The sequence below is a fragment of the Struthio camelus genome, chromosome 5 (genome assembly GCF_040807025.1).
Source record: "Struthio camelus isolate bStrCam1 chromosome 5, bStrCam1.hap1, whole genome shotgun sequence".
In the NCBI taxonomy this organism is placed as follows: domain Eukaryota; kingdom Metazoa; phylum Chordata; class Aves; order Struthioniformes; family Struthionidae; genus Struthio; species Struthio camelus.
In genome coordinates, this window is record NC_090946.1 from 73844791 (window position 1) to 73850790 (window position 6000).

The following is a 6000-nucleotide window of genomic DNA, read 5'->3' on the forward strand; positions in this document are numbered from 1 at the left end:
TTTGCTCAAAAACATATCTCCGTAAACCAACTCAGTCCTCGATGTCCCTTCACATCTTGTTGCAAAGATCAATTGGTTAGTATTTTTCATCCTGTAGGAATAGGAGTGAGACTATCGTTTATGTGCCACTGGCAAGCCCCTGAAAATAATTTTCATTTGCTACTTAACTGTGGTTTTTTTGTTTGTTTTTTAGTAGTTTTTACCTTAGGAAAGTAATGACTTAAGTAGCTAACTTCAAAGTGTAGAAAAAAGGTTTGGGGGAGGGGAGATGTGTATATGTGTGTATAATGGCGCTCATAGCTAAAGCTCTATTTCCAATATTCTCTGAACTGAATTCCCAAAGCAAGCTCTACTGCTCGTGCTTCTCAAGTGAAATTATTATATTTTGTATGAAATAACTTATTCTTAACCTTCACTCTTTAAATTTGCAGAAATTACCTGTTTAGAGGAACAGCTCTTGTAATGCTAGCTGAGTTGAGAGACTTAATTCTCACTTGTAGGAATGCATCTTAATCCTTCCTATTTAACAAGCTGCTGCAAGCATACTGCATATTTTCAGAATTTCAGAATAAGTGCTGCAACTGACTGAACAGCATAGTAATGCTTTAACAAAGAGTGAGATGATACCCATTGCAGAATAGCAACACTTCATAGTTGCACATTGCTTGGCTTTGGATGTATGGGGCACAGTTAGGTGCAGGATGACACGATTTCAGGATACCTTGGGAAACAATCTAGAGATACTTTAAAAGTGTTTGTGCCCTTTAGGGTATCCTAGGTTAGTTGCCTTTCTATTGAGTCCGCCTTTTGTATGCCATCATAGCCTACCTCTGCTTTGTTTCCCTATTTTGCTTACTTTGTAGCCGGTTAGAAGAGGAGAGCTTGCTACTACTTATTGCAGTAGATGGAAGACTTGATTTTGAGCAGTTGTGAAATATATCTTGTCCCCACCCCCAAAACAAACAAACAGAACATCTACCTAGGAAGTTTTGAATAAGTAAATCGGGCAAGCTAGCAGTCGAAATTACTACACACACTAACAATTTAAGTATTGACTACGTTTTCAAAACTACAATAGATTAAGACAGGATGATGGCATAACCCAGTTATCTGGTATCATGAGGCAGATAAAAACATTGTTTCTATGGTAAGCAGCTTAAAACATAAAGCTGAGCTATTTGTGAATGGGAAGTATCCCTAGGTTACTGTGTTTTAAATATTACTTTAGGAGTAAGTTTTAAAGCTTATTTGTGTTACAATTGAAGCCCTGAGTAATGAATGGAAATGTCTTTCAGTTAGGTTTATTTTGCAAACTGAAACCTTTAAGTATGTATCTGCTTTTCCTCATTCTCCCCTGAGGGTGAGAAACTGAAAATACTGTTTTGCTTCCAGGCTCCTGGAGAGAGGAGGCAGGTTGTTTACAAATGACTTGCGTTTCAAAGTAGTTGATAGATACATTTTTGGCTCCTTTAGACAACACTGTACTTCATAGAAAGCTATGCTTTGTAAACAATGATATGGGTTTCTTGGCTTAAGTTTCTTGTTTATTACCCTCTAGCCAGCCCCTTTAAAATAGACTCGCTCATTAGAGCAGACACCTTTTGAAAAAAATAAAGAATTGGAAGAAATACATGAGGGGGAATCAGGAGGGGAAAGGTTAGAGGCTGGAATGGGTAGAGCAGGAAAATCGCAGAATAGTACAGGAAACTTTTGCATTGGGAAGGTGCGTCATACACATAAGAAATGTCTTTTTCTCTTTTTTCATGGTTACCAACATTTTTGTGTCTCTGAATTCGGAAGATCAGAAGACTTTTTTTTCCTCATTATTCAGGAAAGCTCCTGCTCTAGTTCTGTAGTTCTTAGATCAATAGTGAGAGGTAGGAAATGGGACTGTTTTTAAACCTTCTTATGTTGCCTGCAGAAAAACTTGCAAAAGAGAAGACTCTTCAGGTGAGAGATCCAAAGCCTTTTCTCTCTGTCCTGCCAACTCCTACTCACAAGGCCCTGTCCATTGTCACTGGTCCTGAGCTGTGCACTGTATACTCTTAGGACTACAAATTGGAGCTAGAGAAGTTGTCTGTTTTATTAAATAAGCAGATTTTTTTTGTTGTTGTGCTTTGTACTATTGTTTATTAATATATATTTTTCCCCTCCCCTTTAGTGCAAGGCATCAGAAAATCAAAGTTTGGATGGGCTTTGGAGGGAAGCTCCGAGGAGCTAGGATATTGGTGGGTGAATATAACCTACAGTAATGATTTTGCAGATGGATAACAAACCTCTTCAGAGGCCTACTGAAATTACAGGTGAAATAAATCTCAAAGACCACAATTTTTTGTCTACAAAGAAAGCAAGCTGATCTGATCAGGATAAAACAGTTTCCTCTAAGCCTGATATGTCAGTGAATATTAGAAATGCATGACTATGCCACCTTAGAATATGGAATCTCTAAATTACTTCAGTAGTCTCTCTGGTGTCTACAATCTGCATTAGAACAAAAACACCCATTACGAAAGACTTTACTGAGAAGATTACATAAATTTGAGAAACATGCTGTTAAAGGAAGTATCTGTGGCGTACATCCCTCATAGCAGTGCTGTGATCATGATGGGCAGAACAAATTTGGTGGGTATGCAGATAACCTCAGTCCTCTGCAAACAGTAAGCAATTCTTGTATGTTAATCGGAGCAGATCAACAGCCTGTTTCTTTTCCAAGAAAAAAGATGATTTCAACAGCTGGTTTAGACATCCTTTTAAAAAAAAAAAAAAGTCTTATACCAAGACTTACAAATCTGACCAGTGCCCTTGTGTGCTTAGTACCTCTTTTATTTAATACAGCCAACACCTAACTGTGAGAAGCCTCTTCCCCTTCTTTGGCTGTGAATCAGGGTCCAAATGGGTATGAGGCTGAAACGAATTTATGATCTTTCTTTTCTTTCTGGGCAGATGATAACTAGATGCAGCTGGATTTTATTTCAGGTTAGGGCATAAAATCTAAGTTATTTAGATGTAAGTGAAGGAGGATGCCTTTTTTTCTTTATGAATATGGATAAGACATTTTTGCTTGATCTGTGCCATGAGATGCTAAGAAATGGCAGAAATCTAGGCGTATGTTTTAAATGCTCTGAATCTTTTCTGAAGGTATGCAGCTGAAAAGTAGAAATGGAAACAGTATCGTTGTCCCCAGTTTCTCAGTTCTGATTCTTTTGAAACCTCTAGCCTCTAAGTGGACTGGTATGACAATAGCAAATGCCAGCACTATGCAAATAATACATACTTCTCCCTTTTACCACACAGCCATGTAGCGTGATTGTTGTGTGTGTTGACAAGATCAGAATGTGGATAAAAATTGAATCCTAGCAAAACTTAATTGATGTTAAACTCCCACCTACACTATATGTGTACAAGCCTACATATACTGCTCCATTGTGATTTCTGGTCAGTTATAATATTGTTTCATCGTGACAGATGATGTTTTCTCTTAGTTATTTGTACTTTCATTACCTTTCAGCAAGATTCCCGTAGTGTGGAGTACCTAGGCATGAAGTCCTCGGTGCTTAGGAAACTCCAGGTAATACAGAGAATCACAGCATGTGTCCATAGATTATTCTGTGTACATCAAGCCTGTCCTCTGTTCTGTACAGTGGTTTCCCATAGATTGTCAGGCTAAGCTTATATCCCAACCTATTGTAGAAATAGGCTTGTCCTTCCAGTGAAAAAAAACTCCGAAATCATCCAGCGGAAGCACCCTGCCAGAGGACAGAACAAAACTGCTGCAGCAGTGCGAAGATCATATAACCAAATTTTGTAGCATAACTTTGAGAATTACTTGTTTGTAGATGTTAAATGTGTCCTCCATGATATGAAATTAGTGGATTGATGGCAGATTCTTTCACGAGATCATCCTTTCTCCTGTAGGTTTTGTATGAGAACAGATAAGACTAGGAAAAAAATGCCTGTTCCCTGATGTTTGGTTTCCTTATGCTTTTTTCCCCACTTTCTTTAGGGTTTTTGATTACTGACACTTACAGAGAAGGTAGCAAAGCTTTGAACATCGTGTTATTGTTCATATTAAAGAAATATTAAAAGTAGCCAAGAGTTCAGAAAATATTCGTGTTTCTTTAGAAAATAAATAGAAGCTATATAATTTTAAGACCAACACTGCTCGTGGATGGATAATTGGAAGATAATTAATCTAAATGTTACTTTCTATTTTATATTAATAAAACTGCAACAGAGAAAGGCTGAAAGTTACCAGATATTCTCTGTATATTTTATAATATTTTAATGACTATTAGTTATGTACATAACTACATAACTTTTCTATACTTTTTCATTTTGTATAAACATTTTATTTCCAAAGATGCTCAAATGTCATACTTATGGTAAACTTGCATTTTGACCTGCTACCATTAAAATATTACTTACAGTGCTAGCAAACATCTTTCCCCCCCCCCCCCCCCCCAAAGGCTTAGCTCCTAAGATCAAATGATTATAGGTTACATTCTTAAATATAGGTTTTTAGTCCTCGTGGTTGTGATTTCCATTAAAATCAGAGATCTCTAAGAGAGAAGTAATAAAGATCTTGTGATTTCAGGATTTGCTTTAAAATTTAGCATCTATACATTTAATTGTATTACTGGCATAGTTCTATTCAAGTGTAATAGCTAAAATTAGAAACCCCATTCTCTCTGGCTGCGCTGTCTCTTTATTTCTGTAGGCAATGAATATTCTCCCATTTCTTCTTTCTCTGAAGTAGAGTTTCAGGCAGCGGGCCAGGTGTCTGCTTGATAAACCTGCACAGCAACACTAAGATTAACGTAGATGTGTCAGGCAGTATCCTGATCTATTCTCTGTATATATATGCCTTTTAACTTATACTGGAGTTGCAAAAAAGCCAGAGGCTCCCTGTACAGAAGTTCATTTTAATCTGATTAGAGAATTAGGGTGAATGGTTGTATTTTATCTCAAGTTTTTTAGAAAGAATCCATATACATAAGAGCAAATACCTACATTTAGTTGCATGTTATATCCACAAGGTGGCATCACTATGTTAGTTTTGCATAGATTCTTGCTGATGTTTTTAAAATATTGTTAAATCATATAGCTTGATTGATACTGACATAATTGAGCTGGTTTTTTTTTTTAGTTTATTAAAAAAAGAAAAAAAGAAACTCTTTCTCCTTTTATAAAATTTGTAGGTCCAAAATGAATGTTTTTGTACTTTAAAAAGTATATTGGTAGAATTAATTATCCAAAATACTTAGTAGTCTTTATAAAACATAACCTGAAATTAAAAATGGACTTTTTTACTGTCTGCGAAGAGAAAAGTAAATGTAAATCACGTGCATAAACATAAATAAATTTTAAAGAAAGATTAATTTGACCTAAGGTATCAGTAACATAAATGAAGGTATTTATATGTTAAGCAATACATAGGTTGTATGTATTTTTTCTCTTTCCTTTTAAAAAAAAAAACCTATTGCATTGCACTCCACAATTTATTGCATTAAATTAGTATATTTCACATCTTTATGAGAAGTAACTTTTATGTGATAGCATAGGGGTTGTTATGCCTATAGTGGAATTTTAGGGGGAGATTATCAGGAGTACCTGAAGGTGGTGAGGAAGCAGGCTGATGTCACCACCAGGCTGCTGTCTATCATCTCTGAAAGGTTGTGGCAACTGGGGGAAGTTCCTGATGACTGGGTAAAGGTGAGCATCTTGCCTATCTTCAAAGACGACAGTCTGAGGAATTACAGGCTGGTTGGCCAAACCTCAGTCTGCAGGAAGATTATAGAGCACATCTTCACAATAGCTATTTCCAATGCACGAATGTGATTGGGAACAGGCAGTGTGGATTTATCAAGGGCCAGTCATGCCTGACCAAACTGACTGCCTTCTGTGATGAGAAGAGAGCAGGGGGTATCAGTTACCTTGACTTTAGCAAGGTTTTCAACTCAGTTCCTGCCGAGTATTCTTGTAGAACCTTTGTTGGAGAGG